This window comes from Physeter macrocephalus, chromosome 21 (genome assembly GCF_002837175.3).
Source record: "Physeter macrocephalus isolate SW-GA chromosome 21, ASM283717v5, whole genome shotgun sequence".
NCBI lineage: Eukaryota > Metazoa > Chordata > Mammalia > Artiodactyla > Physeteridae > Physeter > Physeter macrocephalus.
In genome coordinates, this window is record NC_041234.1 from 76,769,944 (window position 1) to 76,796,465 (window position 26,522).

A 26,522-nucleotide genomic window follows, 5' to 3' on the forward strand; every position below is an offset into this window, starting at 1 on the left:
ACTGATGGTGTAAGTTCCAGTCTGAGTCTATAAAGGCCCAATAACTAGGAATGCCTGTGTACAAGGGTAGGAGAAGATGGATGTCCAAGGTCAAGTAAAGAGAGTAAATTTGCCCTTCTCCTGCCTGGTTGTTCTATTCAGGCTTTCAATGGATTGGATGATGTCCACCCACATTAGTGAGGGTGATCCTCTTTACTCAATCTACCAATTCAAATGTTAATCTCTTCTGGGAACACTCTGTTAAAAAAGAAACAATAGGCCTCAAATGGAGTCACTTATGCTAAGCCCCACATCAGCAAACCAAGACTTAATACCTAATCTAATTGCAATTTCAGCCTCTCCCAAGGATGTGACCTGTAACAAGTCAATCTGGAATTACCTGGTCAGCACTAGTGAGGTAATCCACTCGAGAGACCATTTTTGTCCCCCATAGGAAGGTGATTTTGCCTGAGACAGTCCACTCTTGGCTAGAAACTTCCTTTTCCTTTCCCCTTCTGTCTTTAAAAGCCTTCCATTTTGTGCAGCTCCTCAGAGCTCCTTTCTGTTTGCTAGATGAGATGCTGCTTGATTCATGAATCTTTGAAAAAGTACAATTAGATCTTCAGATTTACTCAGTTGAATTTTATTTTTTAACAACTCTCACACACATACCCAGAAATAATGTTTTACCAGCTTTCTGGACAGCCCTTAGCCCAATCATGTTGACACATAAAATTAACCATCATAACTCCACCCCTTGTCAGCTTGGTACCCATACATATCTCCTTAAACCATACTGGATCTCCAAATAAAGACAATAACAAGGTCATAGTTCCAACTGACATGATACAGCTATCATACAAACAACTGAAAATGCACTAATCCCTTCCCCAGAAGAGGAGGAAGGGTACTTGAGTGATGCTTACTCTTCTCCTGATATCCTATAACTTAAATACTATGATGTAAAATTAGCAATACTCAATTACTGATGTAAAGTCAATACAGCTTATCTTATATGATAAGAGAATAAGAAAGGAAATAAAGATATTTGCTTAGTTTATGTATATATACACACACAAACATATGTATAACAAAATAAGGAGGAAATACTGATGACAATTATAGTCCTCATTTCTGTAACTGGTGGTGTGGTTGTAGCTGGTATTTATAATTACCTTCTTCTACTACACATCCTGTATTCCCTTTGCCTTCAGCAAGCACCTCAGCTGGTCATTGTTCTTTAGCTGGCAGAGTAACCCTAACTTTCATTCCTGAAGGGTCTGGCCCATTAGTAGTCTTGCTTGGATTGGTTTGTTGTAGTTTTCCATTGACTTTGACCACAAGGCATGGTAATACTAAGAGATGCCCTAAGGCATCTCCTGTATTCCAGACACACTCTTCCTCACTTCCACCATGTAGTAGTAGTCCAATTTCTCCTTGATAGTCAGGATCGATCACCCCAGATAACACCATAACTCATTTTCTTGCCTGTTGATTCAGAGGCATGAAGAGCCCAAAGTGGCAGGGTGGCAGTCTTAACTTCCAGTTCAATGGAATCATTGTTATGTCTCCTGATAGAAGCTTTCCTCCCTCTGACACTAAGACCTCTAGGCCAGCAGAAAATAAAGTCATGAAAACAGGAAGCTAGTGGGTCACTACGGATAATAGTGACTGGTGCACTTTCATTTCCACCTGCTTGATTCCTGGACCTGTAAATCCTGGCTACTTGAGAAACAGCACCATATAGTGGATACTAATTAAGTGCATATACAGCCTTCTGGAGAAACTTGCCCCAGCCCTGCAAGGTACTGCCACCTAGCTGGTGCTGTAACTAAATCTTCAAAAGGTCATACCACTGTTCTATTAAGCAAGCTTCTTTAGGATGGTGGAAGACATGGTAAGACCAGTGAATTCCATGAGCTTGGGCCCACTGTCACACTTCTTTTATTGTAAAGGATTGTTCTTGATCAGAAGCAATGCTCTGTGAAATATCATGATGGGGGATAAGAGATTCTGTTAAGTCCACAGATGGTAGTTTTGGAAAAAGCATTGCATGCAGGGAAGGAAAATCTATATCCAGAGTAAGTGTCTATTCCAATAAGGACAAACACTGCCCCTTCCATGATGGGAGCAGTCCAATGCAATCAACCTGCCACCAGCTAGCTAGCTGATCATGCTAGGGGATGGTGCCATATCAGGGGCTCAGTGTTGGTTTCCACTGCTGGCAGATTGGGCACTCAGCAGTGGCTGTAGCCAGGTCAGACTTGGTGAATGGAAGTCCATGTTGCTGAGCCCAGGTAAAACCACCATCCCTGCCACCATGGCCACTTTGTTCATGAACCCATTGGGCAATGACAGGGGTGGCTAGCAAAAGAGGCTGAATGCTACTGACAGAATGGGTCATCCTATCCACTTGATTATTAAAATCTTCCTCTTCTGAGGTCACCTTTTGGTGAGCATTCACATGGGACACAAATATTTTCATGTCTTTTTCCCATTAAGAGAAGTCTATCTACATACCTCTTCCCTAAATTTCTTTGTCACCAATTTTTAAATCATGTTCCTTCCAAGTCCCAGACCATCCATCCAAACCATTGGCCACAGCCCATGAATTGGTATATAATCACACATCTGGTCATTTTTCCTTCCAAGCAAAGTGAACAACCAGGTGCACTGCCTGAAGTTCTGCCCACCAAGAGGACTCCCCTTCACCACTGTCCTTCAGGGATGTCCCAGAGAGGCGCTGTAATGCTGCAGCTGTCCACTTCCAGATGGTGCCTGCATATCTTGTAAAACCATCTGTAAACCAGGCCCAAGTCTTTTCTTTCTCTGTCAACTGATTGTAGGAACTCCCAATGAGGCCACAAGTACAGGCTGGGAAAGAGAAGGCAGTGTAGCAGGAGTGGGGACCATAGGCATTTGGGCCACTTCTTCAGGTAATTTACCTGTGCCTTTAGGGCCTACCCAGTCCTGATCATATATAAACTACTTTCATTTGATGATGGAGTGTTGCTGTGCATGCCTAACTTTATGGCTTGGTGGGTCAGATAACACCCAGTTCATGAGGGGCAGCTCAGGTTTGATGGTAACTTTGTTGCCCATGGTCAAGTGTTTAGTCTCCAAGGCCCAGTTGGAAGCCAAGAGCTGATTCGCAAAAGGAGAGTAGTTATCTACAGATGAGGGCAGGGCGTTGCTCCAAAATCCTAAGGGTCTATGCTGTAATTCATCCCACAGGGGCTTGCCAAAGGCTCCAAACACTAACTCGATCTGACACTGCCACTTCAAGCACCACTGGATCTGCTGGATCATGTAGCCCAAGTGGCATAACAGCTTGCACAAAAGCCCAAACCTGTTTCAGAGCCTTCTCTTGTTCTGGATCTCACTCAAAACTATCAACTTTTCAGGTCACTCAGTAAATGGGCTAGAATAACACACCCAAATGAAGAGTATGTTGCCACCAAATCCAAAGAGACCAGTTAAGCATTGTGCTACTTTCTTGGTTGTAGGAGGGGCCAAATACAACCTATCCTTCACCTTAGAAGAAATGTCTCGACATGCCCCATACCACTGGATCCCTAGAAATTTCACTGAGGTAGAAGGCCTCTGAATTTTAGTTGGGTTTATTTCCCACCCTGTGACATGCAACTGTTTCACCAATAAGTCTAGATTAGGTGCTACTTCTCACTCACTAGGTCCAATCAGAATAATGTCATCAATGTAATGGATCACTGTGATACCTCATGAAAGGGAAAGGCAATCAAGATTTCTGTGAACTAAATTAAGACACGGAACTGGAGAGTTGATATACTTCCGATGTAGGACAGTGAAGGTATATTGCTGGCCTTTCCAGCTGAAAGCAAATTGCTTCTGGTGGGCCTTATGGACAGGTATGGAGAAAAAGAACATTTGCCAGATCAACAGCTGCATACCAGGTACCAGATGATGTGTTAATTTGCTCAAGCAATGAAACCACATTTGGTACAGCACCTGCAATTGGAATTACTACCTGGTTAAGCTTGTGATAATCCACTGTCATTCTCCAAGATCCATCTGTCTTCTACATTGATCAAATAGAGTTGAAGGGGGATGTGGTGGAAATCACCACCCCTGCATCTTCCAAGTCCTTGATGGTAGCACTAATCTCTGCAATCCCTCCAGGAAAGTGGTATTATTTTTTATTATTACTTTTGTAGGTAGAGGAAGTTCCAATAGCTTCCATTTGGGCTTTCCCACCATAACAGCCCACACTCAACAGATCAGGGAACCAATGTGGGGATTCTTCCAGCTGCTATATATATCTATTCCAATTATGCATTCTGGAATGAAGGAAATAACCACAGGATGGATTTGGGGAGCTACTACACTCACTGTGAGGTACACCTGAGCTAAAACTCCATTGATTACCTGACCTTAATAAGCCCCTACTCTGACTGGAGGGCCACAATGGTGCTTCAGGTCTCCTAGAATCAGTGCTAGTTCCGATCCAGTGGCCAGTAGTCCCTGAAAGGTCTGATTATTTCCTTTTTCTCAATGTACAGTTACTCTGGTAAAAGGCTGCAGGTCCCTTTGGGAGAAATTAACAGTATAAATTTTCACTAGTGTACTGGGATCCTTCTTCAAGGGGACCCAACCCCCCCTTCATTCAAGGGGTTCTAAGTCTACAAACTGTCTTAAGTCTTGGACTTGATCAAGGGGCTGTGACTCTGTTTTTATGATTTGAGTTAGACTTTTGTTCACTTGATCTAGAACTTTTCTGCTTATACAGATCAAGTGAAAATCTAGTAGGCTTCCTATTTATTTCACTTTTTAGAACACTATAATTAACTAGCCAGCACCATAAGTCTGCATGAATCAGACTATTCTGACTGCTGCTTTGTCTCTGCTGTCCATTATGGTAACCACACCCACCTTCCCTTTGGTGATTGAATGCTGCCACTTGGCCCCTGCCATGCCAGGATCAAATTACTCCTACTGCATTTAGGTTTTTCCATTGAGTGACTGCAGTTCCCACGGTAACGTCTCACTTACAGAGATGAGCAATCATGGAGATCTTCAAGGATGCTAGGACTCCACTCACCAAATTATTTCTCAAAGTATTGGTGAAAGGTATGCCTTCTAGACCAGTGGTCCCCAACCTTTTTGGCACCAGGGACTGGTTTTGTGGAAAACAATTTTTCCATGGATGGGGTTGGGGAGGAATGGTTCAGGCGGTTATGTGAGCGATGGAGAGCCGCAGATGAAGCTCTGCTTGCCCGCCTGCTGCTCACCTCCTGCTGTGTGGCCTGGTTCCTAATGGGCTGCGGACAGATACTGGTCCAAGGCCCGGGGGTTGCGGACCCCTGTTCTAGACACTCCCAGTGTGGGTGAGTAAGTCTTAAATGACAAATCCACTCTAACATTCCAATCTTTCTAAATCTCTGAACCCCTTCCTCTACATTAAACCAAAGGAGGTCAGGCATTTCCAATTCACATACTGTGGGAAATTTTTTGTCCATGTTTCAGTCAGATAACCAACCAATTAGAGGCCTTTCTAACTTCCTCAGCTACATTAAATACAGAATCTCTGCTTAGTGAGCTGTTAGAGGAGGTAATTGAGAGGATGTGAGCACTGGTTGACCCATGACCTGGCCCAGGAAATCAGAGGCTCCTTACCCCCCTCTGCTGACCTTGGGATGTACGTTCTCTTCATGTGTTGCTGAGACTATCTTGACTGTGTATGTGACTGACCCCCATCAAGGCAGGTTGATGTGGAGAACTACTCATCTTGCGACCACCCAAGACAAGCCTCATATATAGGTTCCTTTGTTTATTAAAACCACAATCTACCAATCTGGAGTGCTCTGCCTCTTTCTTTGGTCTCTCCCTGCCCTCTGTTAAATGGGGGCTAGTTTTGAATATCACCCAGGGAACTCCAAAGAACTGCAAACCAACAATTGGCAAGCCAGCCAGAAGATGGAAGAAATGGGTCTTGGGAAAGAGGCATCCATAGGGGAAATCCTGAGTTGGCCATTGACCTCTTTGTGGGCAGGGGTGGTACATAGTTAGATGTCTGTGGACTGCTGCATGACTACAGGGACATCCCAAAAATGCTGGCTGGTTTAATGTGTTTGTTTGAGGAACCACACACAGTGCACTGCAGCAAAGAAGGGAAACAAATGGCTGCAACAGTGGGTTGGTCTCTACTGTTGGCACTTCATCTGGCCACTGATGCCCAACTAGAAGCTGAAGCTCAAGTTAGACAGCTGGAAGAAGAGCTGAGGGTAGAGAAGGATGTGTGACTGTTCACTGCTCTGCTAGCTTTGGGGCAGAGCAGGATAATAAGTTAAAGACAATAGCATGCCCGTTTTGAAAAGCTAGGAGGGCACAAGCTGCTGCAGATTAAGGTGTGAGACAAAGCCTGAGACACTAAGACGTGGAATCCCTGGGAAAGTGAGGAGAACAAAGGGGAGAATGTTGTGGTTATTGACAATGAAACAGACGTAGCACCATACACCATCTGACCCCTAATACAAATGAAAAATTTAAATAGTAATTACCCAGATTTCTGATAATAGAGAAATATACCCCAAAACTCCTAAGAGAAAAACTTGCATTCTTTCTCTGCCCATTGAAGTTGTAAGTCTTATAATGTCTTTGAAATGTAAATACCCCAGGAGCTAACTAAAACACTGCCCAGGATTGCTCGAGACTGGAAGGGGGAAAAAGGCGGCAGAAGAGGCTTTTTAAAACACATACTGCTATAGAAGCTCCCCTGCCCAAAATCAGTCCACAGCCTCTATATGATTATTGGTCCAGGGCAAATACAAATCTTAAAAGTCTTCTCCACAAATATTAGTAAAAAGTTTTATCCATTTGAGTGGCTAATCTTAACTTGTTATGTCTGCCAGTCACATTTGGATTCAACTGTTATTTATAAACTAGTGAGTTTTGTATTGCTGTACCTGATTCATGGCTAAAATTTTGAAATGAAAGCTATATGGTCTCTGTTTGTATCTGTCTGTATGCTTTTGTATGTCTATTTTTATCTGTTATATATATTTCTACATCCGAATGGTATTGTCAAAATTAATTTATAAAAGAGCTCTATTTAATTGGTAAAGAAAGAAAACTTCAGTATCAATTAGTGTACTTAGGTAAAACTGAAATTTAATTTTCTTTCATCTTTGAGAAGAACAAAGTTTCCTTGAACTACTGGGTTGTTCTTGATAAGATTATGAAAAGTTTTCTTTACCTTTTAAGTAATCTACCTAGAAAACAAAGATTCTGTGTTTTATCAAAATAATTTTCTGTGCTTCATGTTGTCTTTATCAGTTCTTTCATTACTTAAGAAAACTGAGTCTTCCCTGTTAAAAGAGCTAAGATTTTTTAATGACTATGTAACTTTCTGATTTTGCCTTCAAAGTCCTTAATTGCCACTTTGGCTAAATAGATAACTAAATATTATTTCACAGTGACCTGTAATCCTATTTAAGCAAGTCTTTTAAAACCTTTTTTGATATTTTTGACAAACTTCCCCCAAATCAAATTCTAAATGAAGTCTTTTTGACTTCAAACTAACTTTGGGATTTTCCAGAGGGTCCCCAGAACATCTGAAAGATTTGTCCTCTCTCCTGATAAAAGAGAGATATTAGGGACTTCCCTGGTGGTGCAGTGGTTAAGAATCTGCCCGCCAATGCAGGGGACAAGGGTTCAATCCCTGGTCCGGGAAGATCCCACATGCTGCAGAGCAACTAAGCCTGTGTGCCACAACTACTGAGCCTGCGCTCTTAGAGCCCATGAGCCACAACTACTGAGCCCACGTGCTGCAACTACTGAAGCCCACGTGCCTAGAGCCTGTGTTCTGCAACAAGAAAAGCCACCGCAATGAGAAGCCTGCGCACTGCAACAAAGAGCAGCCCCTGATCTCCGCAACTAGAGGAAGCCCGCATGCAGCAACAAAGACCCAATGCAGCCAAAAATAGAGAGAGAGAGAGAGAGAGAGAGAGAGAGAGTGAGAGAGAGAGAGAGAGAGAGAGATTAAGCTAATTAGACTTATTTGATGTGTTAAATTTGATATGTTAAATTACTCTACTGACCACAGTAGAGACCAGCCCACTGCAGAAGCCATTTGTTTTCTTTGTTTGCCACAGTGCACTATGTGTAGTTTCCAAACAAGCGTGTCAAACCAGCCAACATTTTCGGGAGGTCCCTGTACTCAAGCAGTGATCCACAAGCATCTAACATATGGTCCACCCCTGGCCACACAGAAGTCGTGACCAACTCAAGATACCTCTTTTCCCCCACAGATGCCTCTTTACCAAGACCCATTTCTCAGGCCTCCTAGCCGGCTCACCAACTGTTGGTTCAAAAACTGGCCCCCATACACAGAGGGCAAGGAGACACTGAAGAAAGAGATAGAGCACTCCAAATTGGTAGGTAGCAGTTCTAATAAGCAACAAAACTTATATACAAGGCTTGTCTTGGGCAGCTGCAAGATGAGTAGATCTCTGCACCAGTCCACCAGAATCTTAAAAGTTTATATAGAGGCATTAACTAGGTTCAGTCACATACACAGTCCAGAGGGCCTCAACAACACATTTCTCTTTCAAGGCTGCATCCTTGAAAATGGCTCCTAGTGTTGGAACAGTGAATAGAATGTACATTCTAAGGACAAGGGAAGAAGTGAGTAGCCTCTGATTGCCCAGGTCCAGCTCATGGGTCAACCAGTGGTCACGTCCTCTCAATGACCTCCATCAACAATAATTCTAGTTATTTTTAAAATGATGTTACAGAAATAACCAAATTCCCTTGTCAATTGCATTACAATGAACTCTCATCAGATCTTTAACCATGGGCATTTTAAAGTCTTTTGTCATTTACAGACAGTTATTTTTTTACTCTGATGCTTTTGCAAAAGTATTCCTGCAAAAGTGCTTCATATTCAAGGAGATTCATGGAAAAGACTGACACATACAGGCTTCTGATAAAGAAGATTATACCACTGAACTGAATAAGAATTCACAGAACTCTAAGGAAAAAAAGGATGAATTTATAAAACTGCTAACCAAAGATCAAGATCAACAAGAATTAATTATATTGGACTAAATGAACTGATGAGGATGATTATAATTTTTACGCGTTTTTGTTTGAAACATTGTTGGTTCTTTTACGCTTTGTTTTTCCGTATTTAACATAATCTTTATCTCTTTTCTCAAGTTATTAGCAATTTGCTAACACATACCTTTGTAAACAAAGATGAAATGTTTATCTTTTTCTCCCTACCTGATCCCTCCAGGATTCAGAAACTCTTGGTGAGTCGTCTTATTTTATGGCAACATACTTATTTGCATAAGTTCAATAAGAATCTGTTTTCATTGAAACAGGACACAATTGGAAACTTGGTTATATTACCAAGGCTTTGATTGGAATGTCATATTTTAAAATGTGCATAGAATCAGATATGACCAGACAGCTTTAATTAACAGCATATTATGGTAAGGACTTCCCTTCCCATGAAGAGTTGGGTTGAGAATATGTTCTATCAACTCACCTCTGTTATTGCTCAAACTCCTATTTTGACTAAGCTGCATGCCTGTATGCAGCAGAGGATCACCCTGTCCATCAGCCCACTGTCTCTGGAAATGCAGGTGGTACTAGGCCTGTGGAACATGTAGATCCTTCAAATGCCTCTGCCCTTATTCCTATGGCGTCCCCTGGGTCCTGTAGAGAGGTAATAGAAGAAATTCCCACTAATGCCTGGTGTACAGATGGATCTAGTCAGGGCAACCCGCCCACATGCATTTCAGTGGCTATTCAGCCCAAACTGACACCATCTGGATGGAAACAAGAATGAACCATAGCAGCCTATGTGCTGAACTCAACAATTTGGCTGGTGATTACTCATGAGCCCTGGCTATTAGCCCTTTGTACTGACAGTTGGGCTGTTCCAAAGGGTTGTTCCAAAGGGTTTAACCTTATGTCTTGGACAATGGGAAACCAAGGGATGAATAATCACAAATAAGCCCTCATGGAGTCAGGATATGTAGAAAGACATTTAAGTTCATCTGCAAGAGACTGAGGCAGTCCTCACTGTCTTCCACAGCAGACCAGGTGCATAGAAAGAGTGGCCACTGTAGCACTCAGGTGTGATGGCGTATTACCAAAGATGCCAGATTGCCCTTGGAATACAGTGACTTGGCTAATGCAGCAACAACATGTCCTGTTTGTTCTAAACAACAGCCAAGGCAACTGCCAAAGGAGTCTGGGGCCATCCACAAGAGTTCCCAATCGGTGAGGCACTGGCACATTGATTATATTAGCCTCCTCTATCTCACTGAAGGTGCTAAATACACTTTGGTTTGTGTGGACACTGCATCTGGCCTAACCCAAGCTTTCCATTGTTGCCATGCAAACTAGGCTGCCACCATTAGGAGATAGAGAAGCTGAGTACCATGTACAGACACCTTCGTAGAATAGACAGTAACTGGGGGTTCACATTTCAAATGTCATGGTATGCAAGACTGGCAAAAGTACATGACATTCAGTGGAGGTTCCATCTTCCCTATAGCCCACAAGCAGCAGTGCTGGCAGAAAGGAAAAATGGAATATTAAACAGCAGATTAAATTACTAACAGGTAAAATGACCTTGGCTGAATGGACTAAAGTATGGTCCCAGGCTTTATTACATTTGAAAGATCAAACAGTAGGACCTGTTTCCCCATATGCCAGACTGGTTGATACACCCAACACCGTGAAGGTATAAAAAGGTATGGAAGTCATGGACGACAACTATTGCTCGACTCTCATCATGGATCAACATGCTATGCTGCTGAGAACACCAAGCCCCATCACGCCTAGGGAAAGTGTTATCTACTGAAATTTGCAATGTTGCAAATCCCAATCATCCCACCAGGATGGGTGAGTTACTTTGCACCTCTGGATGAAGGAGAACTACTCAATCTCCACTGGGATCCCACCGTCCTACTGCAAGTCAGACCTACTGAAGCACAACATACCTGGAATGGAACATGCACCATCGAAAGAGGGGAGAAGGTGGAAGTCCTAGTCAGCATATCCCATCCCCGTCTATCTCCTCATGCCTGACAGTGCTGCCTCCCCTGGCAACGTGTATGGTATGCACAACCAGGTCAGATTCCTAAAGCTGCAGTCATATTAACATCTACATATCAGACAACGTGTTATTCTTACATGAGAAGACTTCCCCATACAAGTTCCTGCTAAATATCTGTCTTTCCAACCTTAGACTTCTGCTGCCCCTGTCCTGTGGTGTCCAGTCACTGGATGGGCACAGTTTCCACTGCCAGGGTCATTTGGCCATTGTCTTTATTCCTAACATTAGCCTAGAGGACATTATAGCACACATAGAATCCCTTACTAGATTCACCAAACAAGACTTAAATGATAGCCAGCAAAGTCCTTCTTTACTGAACACTGACAAGTATCTAAAGAGAAAAAACATCCTCTAAAATGGGATGGCCTTGGACAGTATTACTGCCTCACAAGGAGGCACCTATGCCATTACCCAAACAGAATGTTCTATGTTCACACCTGATGAGTGTACTAATGTATCATCTTTATTAAATCACATGAGGACACAAGTGAATGCCCTGAGTGATCCAATCTCACTAGGGGACTTAGTAAATCAATGTTTTGGATCATGGGGTTCTTGGTGGGAAAAAATTGTTACTTATATTGAGAATCATTATCTTTATCTGTGTTTTCTCTTGCATGTGCTTATACTGTTGCTGAGGCGTCTACCTCCAATGTAGCGAGAGAGCTACCAATCGAGTCATGTCCATGGTATTAAAACTCTTTGCTGATTACTTAGAGACACTGCAGAAGAGGGCGATGTGTAAGATTGTAAGAGCTGGTCACCAGGGATGGAGTATTAGAGGAGGTTATTGAGAGGACTTGACCTCCAGTTGACCTGCAAGCTGGACCTGGGCAATCGATGGCTGCTTACCCATTCCCCTGTCCTTGGAATGTACATTCTGCCCACCATTCCCACACTATGAGCTGTTTCAAGGATGCAGCCTTGAGAGAGTAACGTATTGTTGAGACAATCTGGACTGTGCACGTGACTAAACTTTTAAGATGCTGGCTGGTGGGTGCAGAGATCCACTTGTCTTGTGCCTACCCGAGATAAGCCTCATATGTAAGTTCCCTTGCTTATTAAAACTGCCACCTACCAATCTGGAGTGGTCTCTTTCTTGGGTCTCTCCTTGTACTCCAAGTATGGGGGCCAGTTTCAAATTTCACCCAGGGACTCCCAAGGTTGCAAACCAACATGAGCCCATATCAGTAAATTCGGCCTGATCCAACTTAATGTTCCTTCCACCATTACCCTACATTCTTAGTATACATTCGTACAATTTCCCCAGATTTCTACTTATATAAATTAGAAAACTCAATTAGTTCATTTGGAGTGTAGTGCACTCCCTCATGGATCACACTTTGTACCTCATCTTTAGAGGCCTGCTGGGACCTGAGTATAGTTATAGGTCTAGAAGCAGAGAAGGGTGATGCGAGTGGATCCTGAGGGGTCTCACCATGATCTTGTATGGCAACTGCCTAAAGGGAGGCAATTACCATTTCCTCAAGCAATGCTATGTTAATCCCCATAGACAGGTGGAGAGGACCATACCACTGTGGGAGGGGAAACTGGGAATGGAGATGCTGCTGCCGGTAGGGGTAAGGCAGCCACTTTTTCTATAGTTGGGGAAGACACTTTTCCTGGGGCTGAGAATATCAACTCAGCTGGGGGTAAGGAGGTCAATTCCACTGAATATGGGGAGTCCTCTTCCACTGGCAAAGAAGATTTATCAGTATTTAAGGGCTCAATGTCTCCAGCTTCATCAGCGTCTTCCCACCCATTTCCATCCCAATTTGCAGGATCCCATTATTTCCTAATCAATGCCTTCACTTTAACAATAGACACTCTGCAAGGCTGAGTTAAATTTGTGTTGTAACTCAGCCAATTACAAGGTGAAGTGCTGTGTTTGATTTTCAGCAATTTTAGCTCTGCTTCTACAGGAGGTAAGACTCTTCTTCAAGGCACACAGAGAAGCTCTTAGGTCATTTACATGACACTCGAACTAGGTATTCAAATCCCTGAGCTTATCCTTTTCTTACACCACTTTGTCCAGCAACATTAGAAGCAACCAACGACATCATTTAATTCATTAATCTTCAAAAAACGTTGAAAAGTATCATTCACTGAGTCACTTAGCCTCTTGCGTCTTATAAGTGGTTGATTAGGAGTATATATTTTGTGTATCTCTATAAACAGTTCCCATCATGGACTATTAATGTTCTCTTTACTACTGGAAATAGAGTCATCAGTGTCTTTAAATCCGATCACATTAGAATGCCAATTCCAGAAACAACAGAACCAAATTATTCAGGTCTATTACCCATTTTGAGTTATTTTTTGTGAAAGGTGTTAAGTTCTGTGTCTACATTCATTATTTTGATAATTCTCTTCAGTGGTATGTGTTCCTTTCTTTTTAGTTTTTGTGTATCTATTGTAGGTTTTTAATTTGTGGTTACCATGGGGTTCATATATATTGACTACTACATATACTTCTTTTAAACTGGTAGTAATTTAAGTTCAAACACATTCTAAAAGATCTACTTTTACTCCCCTCCCCCACATTTTGTTTTTGATGTCATATTTTACATCTTCATGCTTATCCCTTTGTTTATTGTAGTTATAGTTGCTTTTACAACTTTTTGTCTTTTAATCTACATGCTGGCTTCTTTAAATGATCTTCACAGTTCTTACTATATATTTGCTTTTCCTAGTGGGATTTTCCTTTTCCTATAGATTCTTCTTTTCCATTTAGAGAAGACCCTTCAACATTTCTTTTAGGGTATGTTTAGTATTGCTGAATTCTTTTAGCTTTCACTTGTTTGAGAAGTTCTCCTTCTATTCTAAACAATGAGCTTGCTGAGTAGAGTATCCTAGGTTGCAGGTTTTTTCCCTCAGCACTTTGAATATATCATGCCACTTCCTTCTGGCCTGCAAAGTTTCTGCAGAGATATTAACTGATAGCTTTATGGGGATTCCCTTGTATATGACTCTTTTTCTCTTGCTGCCTTTAAAATTCTCTTTTGCCATTTTATTTATTTTATTTATTTATTTATTTATTTTTGGCTGTGTTGGGTCTTCGTTTCTGTGAGAGGGCTTTCTCTAGTTGCGGCAAGTGGGGGCCACTCTTCATCGCGGTGTGCGGGCCTCTCACTGTCACAGCCTCTCTTGTTGTGGAGCACAAGCTCCAGACGCACAGGCTCAGTAGTTGTGGCTCACGGGCCTAGTTGCTCCACGGCATGTGGGATCTTCCCAGACCAGGGCTCGAACCCGTGTCCCCTGCATTGGCAGGCAGACTCTCAACCACTGCACCACCAGGGAAGCCCCTCTTTTGCCATTTTAATTGTGGTATGTCTTGGTGTGGGATCTGTTCGGGTTCATCTTGTTTGGGACCCTCTGTGCTTGCTATACCTCAATATCTATTTCTGTCTTCAGGTTTGGGAAGTTTTTAGTGATAATTTCCTCAAATACATTTTCGATCCCCTTCTTCCTCTCTCTTCTCCTTCTGGGACCCCAATAATGTGTTGGTATGCTTAATGTTATCTCAAAAGATCTCTTAAACTGTTCTTTTTTAACTTGTTTTTCTGTTTGATGTTCTGGTTGGATGATTTCCATTATTCTAACTTCCAGATCACTTATGTGCTCTTCTGCTTCACTTAGTCTGTTATTCATTCCTTCAAGGGTGTTTTTTGTTATTGAATTCCTCATTTCTGATTGGGTCTTTTTTATATATTCTAGTTCCTTGTTAAAATTCTGTGTTCATCTTTCTCCTAATTAACATTCTTACTACAATTGCTATAAATTCTTTATCTGGTAAATTGTTTTTCATTATTTTCTTTTGCAGGGTTTTCTCTTGCTTTTTCAGTTGAAACCAGTTCCTCTGCCTTTTCCTTTTGATTAACTTTCTCTGTCTCTATGAGTTTAGGTGAAACAGTTACCTATTGTGGTCTTAAAGGGGTGTCCTCATGTGGGAGCATCCTTATGCAGGCTACCTGTGCCCAATGCCTTTGGTGGGAGAGCTGGATTTGACGTGGATGCAAGTCACGTCTTTCCTCAGGGTGTGCCGGCAGCTATCGCCTTGGTAGGAGGTGGGGCTGGAGATGAAGGTGCTAGTGCTGGAGTCAGGTGTGAGGTAGGGTTTCCCCTCTGCTCCGTGGCCATCACTGCCCTATCAGGGACAGGGTCTGCTCCCAAGTTGCTGGAGCAGACGTCCTGAGGGTCAGGCCCAAGCTGGCTCTGTTCCCTTAAGTGTGTGCTTTCCCCTCCCAGCATTGGGACCCTTGACCCAGAGGAGGAGGAGTGCTGAAGCAAGGGGGGCCCACTAGTGCTTTCAGCTCATGTCAGCCACAAACAATGGTCCAAGCTGTCTCTGATGCACTACCTCTGCACTACCTGTGCAGGTATCCACATTGTTTCCCTCACTCTGCTCACATGGAGTATTGGGTCCAAGTCCCCTTTGTCCCTCATAGCCAATCACTCCCCCTAGCCTTTGCCATCCCTGCCCTATTGTGGAGCCACACCACAGGGCAAGGGGTCCCATTTGGACTCTCAGCATGTATCTGGGGGTAAGCTGTGGTGGACTGGCCACTGTCAGAGTTCTGGGCTGCTTCTGATGTGCTGCTTGAGTAAGCGCCAACAATGGCCACTGCCGTCCCACCCAAACATTGCCCTGGGACTGAGTCACTTCTGCATCCTTCTGAGCTTTCTCCCAGACGATGGCAGCCCTAAATCCAGTCCTGTGCTGCAATGTGGAGTAAGGGGGTGGCTGGAGCATTCACATGGCTCAGGCTGGGGCACTTGCTGAGGCAGTCGCAGCAAACTGGCAGCCACTTGAGGAGTCCTCACTCTGGCCTCTCCACCCTGCCTCAGGGGCAAGCCAGCATATATGCATGCCTCAGGAGTGGAGTCCAGGCTTCCGTAGCCCTCCTGGTAGTTCCAATGGTCCCACAATCAGTCAAGGGTGCTCATCTTCCCTGCGTAGGACCCCAGGACTGGGGCATCCAATCTGTGACTTGACCCACTCACTTCCCAGGGTGAATCTCCACCCATGGAGTCTCCCTTTTCCTCTGAGTCCCCTCCCAGGGACACTGGTCCTGACCTGATCACTTCTCTTCCCTTCCTACCTATGTGTGGATCTTTCTTACAGCCCTGGTTGTACATGAGTCTTTCTGGCAGTTTCTACTTTTCAGTGAGAATTGTTCCACATGTAAATGTATTTTTGATGTGTTTGTGTGGGGAGGCAAGCTCCATGTTCTCCTGCTCTGCCATCTTGATCAATCCCTCAATGTGTTTTTTAAAATTTTTATTTATTTATCTTTGGCTGTGTTGGGTCTTTATTGCTGTACACAGGCTTTCTTTAGTTGTGGCGAGTGGGGGCTACTCTTCCTTACGGTGCACAGGCTTCACATTGCAGTGGCTTCTCTTGTTGTGGAGCATGGGCTCTGGGCATGCGGGCTTCAGTAGTTGTGGTGACCGGGCCCAGTTGCTCCGCAGCATGTGGGATCTTCCCAGACCAGGGCTCGAATCTGAGTCCCCTTTGTTGACAGGTGGACTCCCAACCACTGCGCCACCAGGGAAGCCCTCTCAATGTGGTTTTGATTTGCATTTCTTTAGGGACTGTTTATATTGACCATCTTTCCATATCCTTATTGGTCATTTGCAAATCTCCTTTGGCGAATATTCAATCTTTGCCCATTTTCAAATGGACTGTCTTTTAATTATTGAGTTGCAAGAATTTTTTATATTTTTGATATAAATCCCTCATCAGATATATGATTTAAATATATTTTCTCCTATTTTGTGGGTTGTCTTTTCACCTTATTCTTGGTGTCCTTTGAATCCCAAAAGTTTTTAATTTTGAGAAGTCCAATTTATGTATTCTATTCTTTTGTCATTTATGCTTTTGGTGTCATGTGTAGGAAACCATTGCCTAATCCAGTCATGAAGACTTCTTTATACATTTCATCCCTTATATTAAGGTCTATGATCCATTCTGAGTTAACATTTGTGCATTATCTGATGTAAGGATCCCAATTCATTCTTTTGCATGTGGATATACAGTAACTCCAGCACCATTAGTTGGAAAGACTGCTCCTTCCCCACTGAATTGTCTTGGAACTATTGATGAATTTCAATAGATCATAAATGTTAGTGGTTATTTTTCTGGACTCTCATTGAATTCCATTGATGTGTATGCCTATCCTTATATAAATACTGCAGTACCATACTATCTTGATTACCATAGTTTTACAGTAAATTTTGAAATTGGAAAGTGTGAATTCTCCAACTTTGTTCTTTTTCAAGATTGTTGGTTATTCTGGGTTCTTTGTATTTCCATATGAATTTTAACATTTGCTTTCCAGTTTATGCCATAAAACAGATGTGATTTTTATAGGAATTCCATTGAATCTATAGATGAATTTGGGGAGCACAGCCATCTTAAGAATCTTAAATATTCCAATCTATGTACATGGGATGTCATTCATTGATGTAGATATTACCTAACTTCTTTCAAGTATGTCTTATACTTTTTTTTTTTTTTTTTTGCAGTATGCGGGCCTCTCACTGTTGTGGCCTCTCCCGTTGCGGAGCACAGGCTCTGGACGCGCAGGCTCAGTGGCCATGGCTCATGGGCCCAGCCTCTCCACGGCATGTGGGATCTTCCCGGACTGAGGCATGAACCCGTGTCCCCTGCATCGGCAGACGGACCCTCAACCACTGCGCCACCAGGGAAGCCCCTGTCTTATACTTTTTAATAGACTTTACTTTTCAAAGCAGTTTTTAGGTTCAAGTAAAATTGAGTAGAAGATACAGAGACTTCCTATATACCCCTTGGCCCTGCACATGAATAGCCTTCCCAAATAAAAACATCCTCCATGAGAGTGGTACATTTGTTACAAATGATGAACCTACATGGACAAATTATTATCACCCAGAGTCCATAGTTTACATTAGCGTTCAATTTTGATGTACATTCCATGGGTTTAGACAAATGTATAATGTCATGTATCTACTATTATGGAATCATACAGAGTTGTTTCAATGCACTAAAATTCCTCTGTACTCTGCCCATTCACCCCTCTTCCTCCCTAATCCCTGACAACAACTGATCTTTTTACTGTTTTCATAGTTTTGCCTTTTCCAGAATGTCACAAAGTTGGAATCATATAGTATGTAACATTTTCAGATGGACTTCATTCACATAGTAATACATATTTAAGTTTCCTCCATGACTTTTCATGGCTTGATAGCTCTTTATTTTTTAGCAATTTTTAGGAATATTTAGTGATATTCCATTGTCTGGATGTACCACATTTTATTTATACATTCTCCTACAGAAGGACATCTTTGTTGTTTCCAAGTTTGGGCAATTAAGAATAAACCTGAGGGCTTCCCTGGTGGCGCAGTGGTTGAGAGTCTGCCTGCCGATGCAGGGGATACGGGTTCGTGACCCGGTCCGGGAGGATCCCACGTGCCACGGAGCGGCTGGGCCCGTGAGCCATGGCCGCTGAGCCTGCGCTCCGCAACAGGAGAGGCCACAACAGTGAGAGGCCCACAAAAAAAAAAAAAAAAAAAGAAGAATAAATCTGATATACAGCCAAGACATGGAAGCGACCTAAATGTCCATCAACAGATGAATGGATAAAGAAGATATGGTGTGTATGCATGTATATATGTGTGTGTGTATATATATATATATATGTGTGTGTGTGTATATATATACACACACAGAGACACACACAGACACACACGATAGTATATTACTCAGCCATAAAAGAGAATAAAATAATGCCATTTGCAGCAACATGGATGGACCTAGAGATTAACATGTGAAGTGAAGTCAGACAGAGAAAGGCAAATATCATATGATATCACTTATATGTGGAATCTTAAAAAATTATACAAATGAACTTATTTACAAAACAGAAATAGAATCTTGGACATAGAAACAAACTTATGGTTACCAAGGGGGAAAGGAGGGGGGAGGGGCAAATTAGGAGTTTGGGATTAACAGATTAACACTACTATATATAAAATAGATAAACAACAAGGATTTACTGTATGGCACAGGGAACTAAAATCAGTATCTTTTAATAACCTATAATGGAAAGGAAACTGAAAAGAATACATATGTATGTGTGTGTGTATATATATATATATATATATAATATATATATATATATATATATATATGAATCACTTTGCTGAACACCTGAATAATACTACATTGTAAATCAACTACCCTTCAATAAAAAGTTGTTTGTTTTGAAAAAAAAGAATAAAGCTGATATAAACATCCAAGTGCAAGTTTTTGTGTGGACATAAGCTTTCAACTCCTTTAGATAAATACCAAGGAACATGATTGCTGGATCATATGGTAAGAGTATGTTTACTTTTGTAAGAAACTGCCAAATTGCCTTCTAAAGTGGCTGTACCACTTTGCGTTCCCACCAGCAATGAATGAGAGTTTTTGTTCCTCCACATCCTTGCTAGCATCTGGTGTTGTCAGTGTCCTGGATTTTGGTCATTCTAATAGGTGTATAGTGGTATCTCATTTTTGTTTCAGTTTTCATTTCCCTTTTGATATACGATGTGGAATACTTTTTCATATGCTTAATTTCTACCTATATATCTTCTTTGGTAGGGGTCTGCTAAGGCCTCTTGGCCATGTTTTAATTGTGTTATTTTCTTATTGTTGAGTTTTAAGAGTTCTTTGCATATTTTGATAACAGTCCCTTTATTAGGTATGTCTTCTACAAATATTATCTCCCAGGCAGTGGTTTGTCTTTTCATTTTCTTGACAGTCTTTTGTAGAGCAGAAAATTTTAAGTTTAATTAAGTTCAGTTTATCAATCCATTTTTTCATAGACTGTGCCTTTGGTGTTGCATCTAAAAAACCACTGCCAAACCCAAAGTCATCTAGATATTCTCCAATGTTATATTCTCAGTTTTACACTTTTTTACATTTAGGTCTCTAATCTATTTTGAGTTGTTTTTGTGAAGGGTATAAAGTCTGCATCTAGATTCTTTTTTTTTGCATATGGATGCTCAGTGATTTCAACACCATTTGTTGAAAAAACTATTTTTGGTCCATTGTGCTGTCTTTGCTCTTTTGTTAAACTGCATGGTACTGGCATAAAAACAGACACATAGACCAATGGAACAGAATAGAGAGCTCATAATTAAACCCTTGCATATACAGTCAACTAATGTTTGATAAGGAAGCCAGAAACATCCAGTAGGGAAAGGATAGTCCCTTCGACAAATGCTGTCAGGAAAACTGGATAACCACATGCAGAAAAATGAAATTGGACCCCTATCTAACACCACTTACAAAAATTAACTTGAAATGGATCAAAGATTTAAACATAAGACCTAAAACCATAAGCATCCTAGAAGAAAACACAGGGAAGAAGCTCCCTGACATTGGTCTTGGCAATGCTTTTTTTGATGTGGCACCAAAAGCACAAGCAACAAAAGCAAAAATCAAAAAGTGGGACTACATTAAACTAAAAAGCTTCTGCACAGCAAAAGAAATGATCAACAAAATGAAAAGGCAACTTACAGAATGATAAAAAGTATTTGCAAACCATGTATCAGATAAGGGAGTAATATCAAAAATATATAAAGAACTTATACAATACATACAACTCAATGATTAAAAAAATCCATAAATGGGCATAAGAACTAAATAGACATTTTTTCAAACAAGAAACCCAAATGGCCAACAGGCACGTGAAAAGGTGCTCAACATCACTAAGCATCAGAGAAAAGTAAATCAAAGCTACAATGAGATATCACCTCACACCTGTAAGACTAGAAGTCATCAAGAAGACAAGAGATAACAAGTGTTGGCAAGGATGTGGAGAAAAGGGAACCCTTGTGCAATGCTGGTGGGATCTGTAAGCTGGTTCAGCCACTATGGAGAAAAGTATGGTGATTCCTCAGAAAATTAAAAATAGAACTAACATATTATCCAGCAATTCTACTTCTCAGTATATATCCAAAGGAATGAAAGCAGGTTAACAAGAGATATATGAACTCCTATGTTTACTGCATCATTATTTACAATAGCCAAGATATGGAAACAAACTGACTGCCCATTAATGGATGAAAGGATAAAGAAGATGTGATATGTATAGATGCAATGGACTACTACTCAGCCATGAAAAAAGGAAATTCTGCTCTTTGCAACAACATGGATGGACCTTAAGGACATCATGCTAAGTGAGATAAGTCAGAGAAAGACAAATAATCTATGATATATCTTATATGTGGAATCTAAAAAACCCAAACTCATAGTAGCAGAAAATAAAATGGTATTTACCAGGCGTTGGGGGATGGGAGAATGGGAGAGATGTCATTTAAGAGTAAATACTTTCAAAGAGATAAAGAATTCCTAGAGACCTATACACAGTACAGTGATTATAGACAACAAAACTGTATTAAACATTAAATTTGCTAAGGAACTAATCTTAATTGTTCCCAATATTAGAAGAAATGATAACTATGTGATGCAATAGAGGTGTTAATGGTACAATGGCAATCATACTGCAAAATAAATGTATCAAATCAATATATTGTACACCTTAAACTTACACAGTGTTATATGTCAAATACAACTCAATAAAAAAATTAAAAATAGAAAGTCATCAAACCACAAAAGAAGAGATAAAGAAAAGAAGAAAGGAATAAATGAACTACAAATAGCCAGAAACCAATTAACAATGTAATAAGATCATACATATCAATAATTACTCTAAATGTAAACTAAACTCTCCAATCAGAAGACCAAGAGTGGCTGCACAAATTAAAAAAAAACAAACAAACCAAGACTCAACTATAGATGCCTGCAAGAGACTGACTTCGACTTTAAGGACACATATCGATTAAAGAGAAGGCCTGGAATAAGATATTCCATTCAAATGGAAACCAAAAGCAAGCAAGGACAGCTATACAGCAGTCCGCCCTTACCCATGGAGGATATGTTCCAAGATCCCCAGTGGATGTCTGAAACTGCACAGTATAGAAGCATATATATATATATATATATATATATATGTATATATATACACTATGTTTTTTCCTATGTATACATACCTATGATAAAATTTATTTCATAAATTAGACATAATAAGACATTAACAACAATAACTCATAATAAAATGGAACAATTCTAACAATATACTGTAATAAAAATTATACGAATGTGCTTTCTCTCTCTCACAATATCTTATTGTACTGTACTCACCCTTCTTGTGATGATGTGAGGTAATATAATACCTACATGATGAGATGAAGAGAGGTCTGTGGTTGTGTGTCAGGAGCAGACTATGTCAATGATTGGGGATTCCAGGTGGGACAGAGTGGAATGGTGTGAGATTTCATCATTCAATTTAAAATTTATGAAATAAAAAGGATCATAAGAGACAACTATGAACAACTATGCCAATAAATTGGACAACCCAGAAGAAATGGATAAATTCCTAGATACAACGTACGACAACTGAATCATGAAGAAACAGAAAATCTGAATAGACTGATTACAAGGTAAGGAGATTAAATCAGATTCAAAACTTCCAACAAACAAAAGTCCAGGACCAGATGGCTTCACTGGTGAATGGTACCAAACATTTAAAGTAAAATTAACACCAATCCTTCCAAACTCTTCCAAAGAAAAACAGAAAAGAAGGAAACACTTCAAACTCATTTTACGAGGCCAGTATTATCCTCATAACAAAACCAGGTAAGGACACCACAAAAAGAAAATGACAGGTCAATATCCCTGATGAACACAGATGCAAAAATCCTCAACAAAATATTAGTAAAATGAAATCAACCCTATAAAAGAATCACAGACCATGATCAAGTGGAATTTATTCCAGGGAAACAAGGATGGTTCAACATCTGCAAATTAATCAATGTGATATACCACATTAACAAAATAAAGGGTAAAAATCATATGAACATCTCAACAGATGCAGAAAAAGCATATAACAAAATTCAACATCCATTTATGATTTTTAAAAATCTCAACAAAGTATACATAGAGGGAAAATACCTTAACATAACAGAGACCATATATGAAAAACCCAAGCTAACACCACATTCAATGGAGAAAAACTGAAACTTTCCTCTAAGATTAGGAACAAGACAAGGATGCCCACTCTCAACACTTTTATTCAACATAGTATTTGGAAGTCCTAGCCATGGCAATTAGGCAAGAAAAAGAAATAAAAGGCATTTCAATCAGAAATGAAATAGTAAAACTGTTGCTATTTGCAGATGATATATTATATATGGAAAAACCTAAAGACTCCATCAGTAAATTCTTAGAACTAATGAACAAAGTCAGTAAAGTTGCAGGATACAAAATCAGAAAATGTTGCATTTCTATACATTAATAATGAACTACTATAAAGAGAAAATAAGAAAACAATCCCTTTTATGACTGCATCAAAAAAAATTCTTAAGAATAAATTTAACCTGTACACTGAAAATTAGAAGACATTTATGAAAGAAGAACAACTAAATGGAAAGACATTCCATGTTCATGGACTAGAAGAATTAATGCTGTTAAAACATCCAAACCACCCAAAGCAATCTACAGATTCAGTGCAATCCCTATCAAAATTCCAATGGCACTTTCCAAAGAAATACAACAAATAATCTTAAAATTTCTTTGCAACCACAAAATACCCCAAGTAGTCGAAGCAATCTTGAGAAAGAAGAACAAAGCTGGAGGCATCACACTTCCTGATTTCAAACTACATTACAAAGTCATAGTAATCAAAACAGTATGGTATTGGCATAAAAACAGACACATAGATCAATGGAACACAGTAGAGAGCCCAGAAACAAATCCATGCATATATGGTCAATTTATGACAAAGGAGCTAAGATATACAATTGGGAAAGGGCAGTCTCTTCAATAAGTGGTACTGGGAAAACTGGACCGTCACATGCAAAAGAATGAAACTTGACAACTAACTTACACCATACACAAAAATTAACTCAAAATGACTTAAAACATGAACGTAAACCTGAAATCATTAAAAATAACTCCTAGAAGAAAATATAGGCAGTAATCTCCTTGATATTGATATTGGTAAGAATTTTTTGGATTTGACACCAAAAGCAAAAGCAACAAAAGCAAAAATAACAAGTGGGACTACATCAATCCAAAAAGCTCTGCACAGTAAAGGAAACCATCACCAAAATGAAAAGGCAACCTACCAAATGGGAGAAAATATTTACAAATCATATATCTGATAAGGGGCTAATATCCAAAATGTATAAAGATCTCATACAACTCAACAGCCAAAAAAAATCCAATTGAAAAATGGGCAGAGTATTGAAGTCCTAGCCACAACAACCAGATGAAAAAAAGGAATCCAAATTGGAAAAGAAGTAGAACTGTCACTGTTCGCAGATGACACGATACTATATAGAAAAAAATCCTAAAGGCACCACCAAAAAACTACTAGAGCTCATCAATGAATTCAGTAAAGGTGCAGGATACAAAATTAACATACAGAAAGCTGTTGCATTTCTGTACACTAAAAATGAAGTATCAGAAAGAGAAATTAAGGAAACAATCCTATTTACTATCGCATCAAAAAGAATAAAATACCTAGGAATAAACCTACCTAAGGAGGTAAAAGACCTGTACCCAGAAAACTGTAAGACACTGATGAAAGAAACTGAAGACAACACAAACAGATGGAAAGCTACACCGTGTTCATGGATTTGAAGAATCAGTATTGTTAAAATGACCATACTACCCAAGGTAATCTACAGATTCAATGCAATCCCTATCAAAATGCCAATGGCATTTTTCACAGAACTAGAACAAATAATTCTAAAATGTGTATGGATACACAAAAGACCTCGAATAGCCAAAACAATCTTGAGAAACAAAAAAAGGGCTGGAGGTACCATGCTCTCTGGCTTCAGACTATAGTACAAAGATAAAGTAATCAAAACAGCATGGTACTGTCACAAAAACAGACATATATATCAATGGAACAGGATAGAATGCCCAGAAATAAACCCACACATCTATGGTCAATTAATCTACGACAAAGGAGAAAGAATATACAATGGAGAAAAGACAATGTCTTCAATAAGTAGTGTTGGGAAAACTGGACAGCTACATGTAAAAGAAGGAAATTAGAATATTTTCTTACACCATATACAAAAATAAACTCAACATAGATTAAAGACCTAAATGTAAGACCAGAAACCATAAAACTCCTAAAAGAAAACATAGGCAGAACACTGTGACATAAACTGCAGCAATATTTTTTTGGATCTATCTCTTAAGGTAAAGGAAACAAAAGGAAAATAAATAAATGGGACCTAATTAAATTGAAAAGCTTTTTAAAGATGCTCAACACTGTTAATCATCAGAGAAAGGCAAATCAAAACCATCAGATAACACCTCATGCCTGTCAGATGGCTATCATAAAAAAAAAACACAAATAAGAAATGTTGGAGAAGATGTGGAGAAAAGGGAACACTTTTGGTATACTGTTGGTGAGAATGTATACTGATGCACCAATGGGGAAAACAGTATGGAGGTTCCTCAAAAAACTAAAAATAGAACTACCATATGATCCAGCAATTCCACTCCTGGGCATATATCCAACAAAAACAAAAACATTAATTCAAAAAGATACATGCACCCCAATATTCATAGCAGCATTATTTACAATAGCCAAGATGTGAAAGCAACCTAAATGTATTTCAACAGACGAATGGAAAATGAAGATGTCGTATATATATATACAATGGAATACTACTTGGCTATAAAAAGGAATGAAATTTTGCCAATTACAACAAAATGGATGGACTTGGAATACATTATTCTAAGTGAAATAAATCAGACAAAGACAAATACTATATGATATCATTTATATGTGGAATCTAAAACATAAAACAAACTAGTGAATATAACAAAAAAAAGGAGGAGACTCACAGATATACAGAACAAACTAGTGGTTACCAGTGGGGAGAGGGAAGTGGGAAGGGGAAAGATAGGGGTAGGGGATTAAAAGTCACAAACTACTATGTATAAAATAAATAAGCTACAAGGATATATTGCACAGCAAAGGGAATATAGTCAATATTTTATAATAACTATAAATGAAGTATAACCTTTAAAACTTGTGAAACACTATGTTGTACACCTGAAACTTATATATATATTGTAAATCAACAATACCTTAATAAAAAATGTTAAAAGAGCCAATGCTTTTGGAACTCAGCTCTATCTAATTATTAAAGAATGAAGGATTAAAATAAAAACAATAAGAGAACAAGTACCTCGATTAAAAAATGGGCCTGGGCTTCCCTGGTGGCGCAGTGGTTGCGCGTCCGCCTGCCGATGCAGGGGAACCGGGTTCGTGCCCCGGTCTGGGAGGATCCCACATGCCGCGGAGCGGCTGGGTCC

At 40.1% G+C, this 26,522-nt stretch overlaps 1 pseudogene; it reads right to left on the reverse strand.

The window, feature by feature from the left end:
- Positions 1 to 1,098: 1,098 nt before the first annotated feature.
- LOC102992834 (uncharacterized) lies at positions 1,099 to 15,842 on the reverse strand (annotated as a pseudogene).
- Positions 15,843 to 26,522: the final 10,680 nt, after the last annotated feature.